Source organism: Microcaecilia unicolor, chromosome 2 (assembly GCF_901765095.1).
Source record: "Microcaecilia unicolor chromosome 2, aMicUni1.1, whole genome shotgun sequence".
NCBI lineage: Eukaryota > Metazoa > Chordata > Amphibia > Gymnophiona > Siphonopidae > Microcaecilia > Microcaecilia unicolor.
The window spans coordinates 655915446-655927803 of NC_044032.1; the positions used below are offsets into that span (position 1 = coordinate 655915446).

A 12358-nucleotide genomic window follows, 5' to 3' on the forward strand; every position below is an offset into this window, starting at 1 on the left:
AGGAGTAGCCTAGTGGTTAGTGCAGTGGACTTTGATCCTGGGGAACTGAGTCTGATTCCCACTGCAGCTCTTTGTGACTCTGGGCAAGTCACTTAACCCTCCATTGCCCCTGGTACAAAATAAGTACCTGAATATATGTAAATCACTTTGAATGAGGTTGCAAAAACCTCAGAAAGGCAAGGCGGTATATCAAGTCCCATTTCCTTTACCCTTTACAAATGGACCAGGCATTTATTTTTGCTCATCTTTTGCTATAAGCTCCGCCTACTGGCTGCCTTCAGTAATGGACTCACTAGATAGCAACATCCGCGACTCCTGTTTTCCACAACCTCCGTCCAACAGAGGGCGCTGTGCACTGCAGAGCGTCACACGGACGGAGCACCACCACCACCAGCCTTGCGTGCGCAGTGCGCACGCCTATAACGTCACCACGTAGCGCTACGTCCCAGCCAGACCCCTGCGCGGCCGGTTTTCTGCTGCTTGTTGGTCGCCCACCCGACGGCGAGAAGATGGTTCCCCCGGTGGAAGTGGCGCCTCTCATTAAGGTAAAGCGGACGCGGACTCCCCGTCGCCCCCCCCCCCCGGAGGCGGTGAAGGTGACCCCTCCCTCGGGTGCCCGTGGTGGTGACCTTCGTCCTTGGTGGCGCGCGGACATTCCGACAGCAGCTGTTAAGCCAGGGGCCGCGCGCGCCCCCCCCCTCCCCCTCCCCGTCTCCCAACACAAGAGACGTGCAAAAGAGGGAACTGGACGGTTCAGGAAAGACCATCAAAGTCCACAATGCAAAAGGGCAGGATCCACCTCTTTAACATTGCTTAACCACTTGTAACCTCCCTCTCCTCCTTCCTCTACTCATTCATTGATTTGATTTGCTTACTTTATTTTTTGTCTATTAGATTGTAAGCTCTTTGAGCAGGGACTGTCTTTCTTCTATGTTTGTGCAGCGCTGCGTACGCCTTGTAGCGCTATAGAAATGCTAAATAGTAGTAGTAGTAGTAGCAACATTCCATCTAGAATCTCCAGTAGTAGTAGACTTTGCGCCTTCTGTCTCGCTGCACCCTACGCCTGGAATAAACTTCCTGAGCCCCTACGTCTTGCCCCATCCTTGGCCACCTTTAAATCTAGACTGAAAGCCCGCCTCTTTAACATTGCTTTTGACTCGTAACCACTTGTAACCACTCGCCTCCACCTACCCTCCTCTCTTCCTTCCCGTTCACATTAATTGATTTGATTTGCTTACTTTATTTTTGTCTATTAGATTGTAAGCTCTTTGAGCAGGGACTGTCTTTCTTCTGTGTTTGTGCAGCGCTGCGTATGCTTTGTAGCGCTATAGAAATGCTAAATAGTAGTAGTAGTAGTCTCTTGTAACCAGAGCTAATATTGTGATGTCATAATGCCTCAGTCCACCAATAAGAGCCAACCTCATCAGTGATGTCACAATGGCTTGATTGTCCTATACTTGGCTCACTTTTATTACATAGCTCTTTGAGCAGGGACTGTCTTTCTTCTATGTTTGTGCAGCGCTGCGTACGCCTTGTAGCGCTATAGAAATGCTAAATAGTAGTAGTAGTAGTCTCTTGTAACCAGAGCTAATATTGTGATGTCATAATGCCTCAGTCCACCAATAAGAGCCAACCTCATCAGTGATGTCACAATGGTTTGATTGTCCTATACTTGGCTCACTTTTATTACATAGCTCTTTGAGCAGGGACTGTCTTTCTTCTATGTTTGTGCAGCGCTGCCTACGCCTTGTAGCGCTATAGAAATGCTAAATAGTAGTAGTAGTAGTCTCTTGTAACCAGAGCTAATATTGTGATGTCATAATGCCTCAGGCCACCAATAAGAGCCAACCTCATCAGTGATGTCACAATGGTTTGATTGTCCTATACTTGGCTCACTTTTATTACATAGCTCTTTGAGCAGGGACTGTCTTTCTTCTATGTTTGTGCAGCGCTGCCTACGCCTTGTAGCGCTATAGACATGCTAAATAGTAGTAGTAGTAGTATCTCTCCACACTCGTCCTTCCCTACACCCCTTCCCGTGCACTCCGCTCCATGGATAAATCCTTCTTATCTGTTCCCTCCTCCACTACTGCCAACTCCAGACTTCGCGCCTTCTGTCTCGCTGCACCCTACGCTGGAATAAACTTCCTGAGCCCCTACGTCTTGCCCCATCCTTGGCCACCTTTAAATCTAGACTGAAAGCCCACCTCTTTAACATTGCTTTTGACTCATAACCACTCGCCTCCACCTTCCTGTACACATTAATTGATTTGATTTGCTTACTTTAGTTTTTGTCTATTAGATTGTAAGCTCTTTGAGCAGGGACTATCTTTCTTCTATGTTTGTGCAGTGCTGCATACGCCTTGTAGCTACTGCTACTACTGCTTAACATTTCTAGAGCGCTACTAGGGTTACGCAGTGCTGTACAATTTAACAAAGAGAGACAGTCCCTGCTCAAAGAGCTTACAATCTAATAGACAAGTGAACGGTCAGTCCGATAGGGGCAGTCAAATTGGGGCAGTCTGGATCCACTGAACGGTAAGGGTTAGGTGCCAAACGCAGCATTGAAGAGGTGGGCTTTAAGCAAAGACTTGAGGATGGGCAGGGAGGGGGCTTGGCGTAAGGGCTCAGGAAGGTTGTTCCAAGCATAGGGTGAGGCGAGGCAGAATGAGCGCAGCCTGGAGTTGGCGGTGGTGGAGAAGGGTACTGAGAGGAGGGATTTATCCTGTGAACGGAGGTTATGGGCGGGAACGTAAGGGGAGATGAGGGTAGAATACCAGCAACATTCCATGTAGAATCTACAAATAGTAGCAACATTCTACTACTACTACTTAACATTTCTAGAGCGCTACTAGAGTTACGCAGCGCTGTACAATTTAACAAAGAGAGACAGTCCCTGCTCAAAGAGCTTACAATCTAATAGACAAGTGAACAGTCGGTCCGATAGGGGCAGTCAAATTGGGGCAGTCTGGATTCACTGAACGGTAAGGGTTAGGTGCCGAACGCAGCATTGAAGAGGTGGGCTTTAAGCAAAGACTTGAGGACGGGCAGGGAGGGGGCTTGGCGTAAGGGCTCAGGAAGGTTGTTCCAAGCATAGGGTGAGGCGAGGCAGAATGAGCAGAGCCTGGAGTTGGCGGTGGTGGAGAAGGGTAATGAGAGGAGGGGGGAACGTAAGGGGAGATGAGGGTAGAGAGGTACTGAGGGGCAGCAGACTGAGTGCATTTGTAGGCAAGAAGGAGAAGCGCTATAGAAATGCTAAATATTATTATTAGCATTTGTATAGCGCTACCAGACGCACGCAGCGCTGAACACCTGACATAGAGAGACAGTCCCTGCTCAATAGAGCTTAACAATCTAAAAGTAATACAGACAGAAAAGACAATTAAGGGTGAGGGGAGTACTGGGTGAGAAGGAACAAGGGGGTGCAATTGAGTAGTAGCTAGGAGCCAAAAGCAGTGGTGAAAAGGTGGATTTTCAGCATAGATTTGAAAATAGGTAGAGATGGAGCTAAACATACAGGCTCAGGAAGTTTATTCCAGGCATAGGGTGCCCCGAGGGAAAAGTTAGTAGTAGTAGTATTAGGAGAGGTTCCCCACCGAAGTGCAAAGACGTCTTTTTCTGCTCCCCCCCCCCCCCCCCCCAAACTCCAGGTGGGAATCTCGGGTCAGGTGCATTCACACCCACTAGGTAGTTGAAACACAAGAACCAGCTCTGGAATTTGAACCCACACATCCCTGATTCAAATAGCCATATTGGGGTCAGACCAAAGGTCCATCAAGCCCAGTATCCGGCAAAAGGTAAAAGACAGATCCTCCCAGATTCAATTAAAAACACCTTTAAAAGTACATTTTTTTTCTCTTTGCCCAGTTGTTTAGATAGGGACGTTTTACATATATCCACCAAAAAAAGTTGTTTTTAAAAGAAGACTGGCCTCCCACTTAACCATCTATCCCCCCTTCAATCTGTTCAGAACTCGGCTGCGCGTCTTACCTTCCGCCAAAATCGATATGCTCATATCACCCCCCTCCTCAAGTCACTTCACTAGCTTCCAATCAGGTACCGCATACAATTCAAGCTTTTCTTATTAACCTACAAATGCACTCAATCTGCAGCCCCTCACTACCTCTCAACCCTCATCTCCCCTTACGCCCCTACCCGTAACCTCCGATCACAGGGCAAATCCCTCCTCTCAGTACCCTTCTCCACCACCACCAACTCCAGGCTCCGCCCTTTCTGCCTCGCCTCACCCTATGCCTGGAATAAACTCCCCGGGACCATACGCCAAGCACCCTCCCTATCCATCTTCAAATCCCTACTCAAAGCCCACCTCTTCAATGTCGCTTTTGGAACCTAACCATTATACCTCTACCCAGGTAATCTAAACTGTTCCAGTTTTTGATTGTCTGCACTCCTTGTCCTTTAGATTGTAAGCTTCTTTGAGCATGGACTGTCCTTCTTTGTTTTTTTGTACAGCGCTGCATAACCCTGGTAGTGCTCTAGAAATGTTAAATAGTAGTAGTAGTAGATGTATTCAACACTGAAGATTATTCTCCCGGACCCTCATATTTACGTAGCAATCTTCCTGTCTCAGGTTTGTGGGTTAAAACACAAGAACCAGCTCTGGAATTTGAACCCACATATCCCTGATTCTCGGTCTACTGCACATAAGAAAAGCCATATTACGTCGGATCAAAGATCCCTCAAGCCCAATGTCCTGCAGTGGCCAAGCCAGGTTTTACCAAGTACCAGGCAGAAACCCAAATATTGCCAACATTCCAGGCTACCAATGCCTGGGCAAGCAGTGGCTTCCCCCATGTCCATCTCAATAACAGATTAAGGGCTTTTCTTCCAGGAACGTGTCCAGATCGTTTTAAAACCCAGATACACTAACTGCCGTTCCAGAGGTTAACCATTAAGTAATGTATTTTACCTTGCAGTTGGTAGAAAATGCAGCGGCTACAGTTTTGGAAATTAGAAGATCTGAAACAGCTTTACTGGCTCCCAGTCCAGTTCAGGATTAAGCTTAAATTGTTGACATTGACTTGTAGAGCAACCTGGAGCCTTCTGTCCCAGGATATGAACTGTGGTCCCAGAAAGCAAATTTCCTAAGGGTTCATTCGGTAAAGGTGTTACGTTTGCAATCGAGCCTTTTCTGTGGTGACTTTGCTTTCTTGGAATGAGCTTCCTCCAGAGCTGAGAATTGAAGTTGAGCCTTTGCAGTTTTGGAAATTGCTGAAGGCTTATGTGTGCAGGTTTGGCTGAGGCTGTTGTTTGGATGGTCTAGTTAAGGTGTGGATAACCACGGTCTTTGAGGGCCACAAATCAGTCGAATTTTCAGGATGTCCACAATGAATATGCATTAAATTCTTGTGATGAGATCAATACCTTTCACACCAGGCACTTAAGTATTATAACATTAAATGCGTGACTGCATAATAGAATCTTTACTCTCCTTTTATTGTTTTTCTATATACTTATTGCTCTATTTGTGCTTGTATCTCTATACTCGTACCACATTCATTCCCGCCCATGCATGAATATGCATGAGATCTATTTGCATACAGTGAAATCAGTATTCATTGCGGAAATCTTGAAAATCTGATTGGGTTGCTGCTCTCGAGGACCATGGTTGCTCACCCACGGTCTGGTTGTGGTTTTATTGTATTGGTTGGGTGGTTGGGGTTTTAGAGTGCATCTTTTATTTCATTTTGAATTTTGTTTGTAATCTGTTAGAAGTGGTTGGGTATAAACTGAATTAGATAATGTGGCCTGGAAAACTTCCCAGTGGCTGGATTAGCTAATAGAGGTCATTCCTGGTGTTACCTGAAGTGGCTAATACCAACACTGCCTGGGAGAAATCCCTTAAAGAGAGGCCACTGTGGCTTACAACATCAGCTTAACCATGGAGAGGAGATGCTAGGCAATGAGGGAAAGAGAGAAGCTGGACTGCTGAAAGGAATAGAAAGGAAAGAGGCCAAAGGAACATAAGCACTGCCATACTGGGAAAAGATCAATGGCCCATCAAGCCCAGCATCCTGTCTCTGACAGCGGCCAATCCAGGCTTCAAGAACCCAGCAACCCCCCCCCCCCCCGCAAAAAAAAAAAAAAAAATAATAATGTTCAATGGACTTTTCCCTCAGGAATCTGTCCAAACCCCCTTTTAAACTCCGTAAGGCCGGCTGTTGTCACTACATTCTCCAGCAACAAGTTCCAGAGTCCAACCACATTCTGAGTAAAGAAAAACTTTCTCCTGTTTGTTTTAAATCTACCATATTCTAGCTTCATCTTGTGTCCCCTGGTTCTGTTGTTGTTTGAAAGTGTAAACAAACGCTTCACATCTGTCCGCTTTACTCCAAAAGAAAGGGAATGGGGAAGAGGGAGGTGGATTGGTTTAAGGAGAAAAAGAAGGGAAGAGACAAGCTGAAGGGAAAAATGGGAGGGAGGGGGCGGGAAGGGATATGGTTTTAGGAATGAAGAGAGAGAGAACTAAGAAATGAGCAGTGGTCTGCCTTGGGGGTGGTGGTGCAGCACGTCAGCATTGGCACCTTATTCTAGTAAAGCTTGAGTTTTCACTTTCAGGGTTCTGGTGGACTGTAGGCTTTCTAGTTTGTTCTGAATCCAAAACGCTGCTCTTCTGCTCCTGTCACTCTGTCAGAGCATAGGGGGTGGATAACGGACAACATAAACAGTTGCCTTCCTTTGAAATCCATGGTACTGTTCAGTCACTTAAGAGGTATAGAGTTGATCAAAGACATTACGCAGGGGAGAGCTACAGTAGACTGTATGTGCAAGCCAGGAGGATTGGGCTGCTGACCTGTGCAACGTCTTAGCAGTACACTTGGCAGTGGTCACTTCTTGCTTATGGGTGGTTCTTGGGAATGACGAGAGAAAATTGGGTAATCACACTGACCACCCTTCAACATCTTCAGTCCTTCTGTGACTTCTCTTGTGCTTGACTGCTTAAATATTTTAAATTTAAACGCTTTACTTTTTGTCTATTAGATTGTACTACTACTACTACTACTACTATTTAGCATTTCTATAGCGCTACAAGGCATACGCAGCGCTGTACAAACATAGAAGAAAGACAGTCCCTGCTCAAAGAGCTTACAATCTAATAGACAAAAAAATAAAGTAAGTAAATCAAATCAATTAATGTGAATGGGAAGGAAGAGAGGAGGGTAGGTGGAGGCGAGTGGTTACAAGTGGTTATGAGTCAAAAGCAATGTTAAAGAGGTGGGCTTTCAGTCTAGATTTAAAGGTGGCCAAGGATGGGGCAAGAAGTAGGGGCTCAGGAAGTTTATTCCAGGCGTAGGGTGCAGCGAGACAGAAGGCGCGAAGTCTGGAGTTGGCAGTAGTGGAGAAGGGAACAGATAAGAAGGATTTATCCATGGAGCGGAGTGCACGGGAAGGGGTGTAGGGAAGGACGAGTGTGGAGAGATACTGGGGAGCAGCAGAGTGAATACATTTATAGGTTAGTAGAAGAAGTTTGAACAGGATGCGAAAACGGATAGGGAGCCAGTGAAGGGTCTTGAGGAGAGGGGTAGTATGAGTAAAGCGACCCTGGCGGAAGAAGAGACGGGCAGCAGAGTTTTGAACCGACTGGAGAGGGGAGAGGTGACTAAGTGGGAGGCCAGCAAGAAGCAGATTGCAGTAGTCTAAACGAGAGGTGACAAGGGTGTGGATGAGGGTTTTGGTAGAGTGCTCGGAAAGAAAGGGGCAGATTTTACGGATGTTGTAAAGAAAGAAACGACAGGTCTTGGCGGTCTGCTGGATATGAGCAGAGAAGGAGAGAGAAGAGTCAAAGATGACCCCAAGGTTTCGAGCTGAGGAGACAGGGAGAATGAGAGAGCCATCAACAGAAATAGAAAACGGGGGGAGCGGGGAGGTACATAAGTACATAAGTAGTGCCATACTGGGAAAGACCAAAGGTCCATCTAGCCCAGCATCCTGTCACCGACAGTGGCCAATCCAGGTCAAGGGCACCTGGCACGCTCCCCAAACGTAAAAACATTCCAGACAAGTTATACCTAAAAATGCGGAATTTTTCCAAGTCCATTTAATAGCGGTCTATGGACTTGTCCTTTAGGAATCTATCTAACCCCTTTTTAAACTCCGTCAAGCTAACCGCCCGTACCACGTTCTCCGGCAACGAATTCCAGAGTCTAATTACACGTTGGGTGAAGAAAAATTTTCTCCGATTCGTTTTAAATTTACCACACTGTAGCTTCAACTCATGCCCTCTAGTCCTAGTATTTTTGGATAGCGTGAACAGTCGCTTCACATCCACCCGATCCATTCCACTCATTATTTTATACACTTCTATCATATCTCCCCTCAGCCGTCTCTTCTCCAAGCTGAAAAGCCCTAGCCTTCTCAGCCTCTCTTCATAGGAAAGTCGTCCCATCCCCACTATCATTTTCGTCGCCCTTCGCTGTACCTTTTCCAATTCTACTATATCTTTTTTGAGATACGGAGACCAGTACTGAACACAATACTCCAGGTGCGGTCGCACCATGGAGCGATACAACGGCATTATAACATCCGCACACCTGGACTCCATACCCTTGGGGGGGAAAATGAGAAGCTCGGTTTTGGTCATATTTAATTTCAGGTGGCGTTGAGACATCCAGGCAGCAATGTCAGACAAGCACGCTGAAACTTTGGTTTGGATGCAAGGTGAGATATCAGGGGACTGTCTTTCTTCTGTGTTTGTACAGCGCTGCGTACACTTTGTAGCGCTCTAGAAATTTCAAATAGTAGTAGTAGTAGTAGTAGTAGTAGTAATTGTGCACCATGAAAGGGGCATTTCTTAGTATCTCTAGCTTAAGGAAGGGCCTAAAGATGAATTCTTAGTTCAGCTTCTAGCCGATTCTGATCTCGGTTACCTTTGTAGTGACGTGCCTGAAACTTTTGAATTTCAGAGAGACAATTTCTATTGTTACTAAAACGCGTAATTTAGGAGTAATTATGGATATGACTATGTCAGTGAAATTTAATGTGCAGAAAGTGATCAGAGATGTATTTTTTAAATTGAGGATTATTAGAGGATTGAAAGGTCTGTTAAATAAAGAGAGTTTTTGTTTGGTGGTAAGGAGTATAATTTCACTATGTTTTGACTACTGCAGTGGGTTGCCATTGGGTATTTGAAGGAGCCAGCTCGGAGCATTACAGGTGGCTCAGAATGCAGTAGCAAGAGTCTTAGAAGGATGCAATCAGTATGAGCATATTTCCCCAGCACTTAAAAAAAATTACATTGGTTACCGTTTGAATAAGATTTTAAAATTCTATATTTAATTTTTAAAGTGTTAACAAATCTTCTATATTGGCTGCTAAACTTCATATTTATCAGCCAAGTGGATCTTTGCAGTCTATGAATACATTTTTACTTGAAGTACCAGCATCGTATATTCTTAAATTGGAAGAGTTTCAAAACTAAGTTTTTTGTATTGCTGGGCCACAAGCCTGGAATAAATTTCCTTTGAAATTGAGAGAATTCCAGGATCTAGAGGATTTAAAAAAGTTTTAAAACTGTATTTGTTCATACAGGCTTATGAAGGAGTGTAAAGATGGGAGGGATGCATAGGATGTAGGTTCAAATCCCACTGCTGCTCCTTGTGACCTTGGGCAAAGTCACTTAACCCTCCATTGCCTCAGGCACAAACTTAGATTGTGAGCCCTCCTGGGACAGAGAAATATCCAGAGTACCTGAATGTAACTCACCTTGAGCTACTGCTGAAAAAGGTGTGAGCAAAATCTAAATATATAAAATATGGGGAGGTCTGTGTATGAGGTTCTGTGGAATGGAAATGAGTTTGATGAAAAAGGAGGGTGCTGTGATTTGTGTTGGAGTGAGTTTTGTACTGTTGTGTGGAATGTGATTATTATGTATGTAGATGATGGAATTTGCCTAGAACACTGATGATAGTGCGGAATAAAAGTTTTTTAAATAAATGAGAGGATCAAGCTTCTGTTTAGGATCTAATTTGTTTCTTTAAGGCTTTTCTAGGCTAGAGGGAATGAAGCCCTTATCTTCCTAGCTTTTAGAAACATGACTGTGGATAAAGGCCAAATGGCACATCTGCACCCTCCACTACTCTTCCAAAGAGATCCCCCCCCCCCCCCCATGCCTGTCCCATGCTTTCTTGAATTCAGACACAGGCCTTGTCTCCACCACCTCCTCCGGGAGGCTATTCCACATATTCACCACCTTTTCTGTAAAAAAAAAAAAAGTATTAGGTTTCCTTCATTTGAATGCCACAGAGATATTTAAATGTCTCTATCATGTCCCCCCTCTCCCGCCTTTCTTCCAGCACATACATTTATTTATTTGTTACATTTTCCCACATATTTGTAGGCTCAATGTGGTTTACATAGTACCGGGAGGCATTTGCCGGCACCGATGAACAAATACAAGGTGATATTGTGGTAAGATAAAGTTCGTGTGGCGCAGCCACGGTTTGGGAAATGTGCAGAGAGGAGTTGGATTATGACCATTACGTACTTTAATTTTGATGTGTCGCAGAGATCGGGTATTTAGTTTGGATCAATGGAGTATGCCTTTTTGAATAGGTTAGTTTTTAGTAATTTCCAGAAGATAAGGTGGTCGTACGTCGTTTTCAAGGCTTTTGGTAATGTGCTCCAGAGTTGTGTGCTTATATAGGAGAAGCTGGATGCGTAACTTGATTTGTATTTGAGGCCTTTGCAGCTTGGGGTAGTGTAGATTTAGGTATGTTCAAGTTGATTTTGATGTTTCTAGTTGGTAAGTCGATCAAGTCTGCCATGTATCCAGGGGCTTCACCATAGATTATTTTGTGGACCATGGTGCGGATTTTGAAGGTAATGCGTTCTTTGATAGGGAGCCAGTGTAGTGTTTCGCAGCGGGGTTTTGCGCTTTCATATCGTGTTTTTCCAAATATAAGCCTAGCTGCCGTGTTCTGGGCGGTCTGAAGCCTCTTTAGGGTCTGTTCTTTGCATCCCGCTTAGATTCCATTGCAGTAATCTAAGTGACTGAATACCATGGATTGTACCAGGTTGCGAAATGTATCCCAAGGGAAGAATTGTTTCCACATTGAGTGGAACATTTTCTTTGTTGTGGATGCCACTTGGCTTTCTAGCTTTAGGTTACTGTCTATTGTAATGCCAAGGATTTTCAGGCTGTCTGAGATAGGAAGTGCTGGGCTGTTGATAGTTGCAGGGTTGTCCGCACTGTATTGGAATGAGAGGATGAGGCAATGTGTTTTTTCGTTATTGAGTTTTAGCTGAAATGTATTTGCCCATGAGTCTATAGTATTTAAGCTGAGGTTGATTTCGTTTGGTGATATCAGACAGTTTGGATTTGTACAGGATGAATATTATGACATCGTCTGCATATATGAATGGGTTGAGGCCTAGAGTGGATAAGGAATTGGCTAGTGGAGTCATCATTAGGTAGAAGAGGACTGGTGATAGTGGTGATCCTTGTGGAACTCCACAGCCTGCTTTCCACGGTGATGATATGCTCGAGTTTGACTTTACTTGGTAGGTTCTTGTAGTTAGGAAGCCCTTAATCCAGTTAAGTATGTTTCCACCAATTCCGAAATAATCTAATAGTCTTATTAATATATTATGATTTACCATGTCGAATGCACTAGACATGTCAAATTGGAGGAGAAGGATGTTTTTGCCTGTTGCTTTTTCCTGCTTGAATTTGGCTAGGAGAGTGAGTAGTACTGTTTCAGTGCTGTGGATGGGGCAAAAACCTGATTGAGATTCGTGTAGTATAGAGAATTTGTATATGTAGTCTGTACGTTGTTTAGTTACCATGCTTTCCATCAGTTTGGTTACTAGCGAGATCGATGCTACTGGTCGGTAATTAGTGATTTCATTTATTTTTTTCTTGGTGTCTTTGGTATCAGGGTGAGTAGGATATTTCCATTTTCCTTGGGGAAGCGGCCTTGCTGAAGCATGGAATTTAGGTGGGATGTGAGGTTTTCTATGAAGCGGTCAGGGGCAGACTTCATTAGGTAGCTGGGGCAAGTGTCTAGCTTGCAGTGTGTGTTGGAGAACCTGTTAATCGCCTGTGTAACTGTTTCGACGGTGAGGCGGTCAAAGTTTAGCCAAATCCAGTCAGCCGGGTATGCTCCCGTGGGGTCCAACTCATTAAGGAAGTGATCGATGTCCATGGTGGTTTGAGGTACTGTATTGCGTAGGTTTGTCATTTTGTTGTTGAAATAATTAGCAAGGTCATCTGCCAATGGGGTGTCTGTCTTCGTTGTGGTAACCTGGTTGGTGTCTAGGAGTTTGTTCACAAGTCGGTATAGTTTCTTTGTGTCTTTGTAATCTGTCCCTATTTTAGTTTTGGTCTGCCTTATTGCGT

General features: G+C 44.7%; 1 long non-coding RNA gene across 1 annotated transcript in view; it reads left to right on the forward strand.

The window, feature by feature from the left end:
• Positions 1–428: 428 nt before the first annotated feature.
• The window catches only part of LOC115461743, a 30227-nt gene continuing 18297 nt past the window's right edge, over positions 429–12358 (forward strand). The window contains exon 1 of the long non-coding RNA XR_003940754.1: positions 429–545. This is a non-coding gene — a long non-coding RNA (uncharacterized LOC115461743). The remainder of the gene's footprint in view (positions 546–12358) is intronic.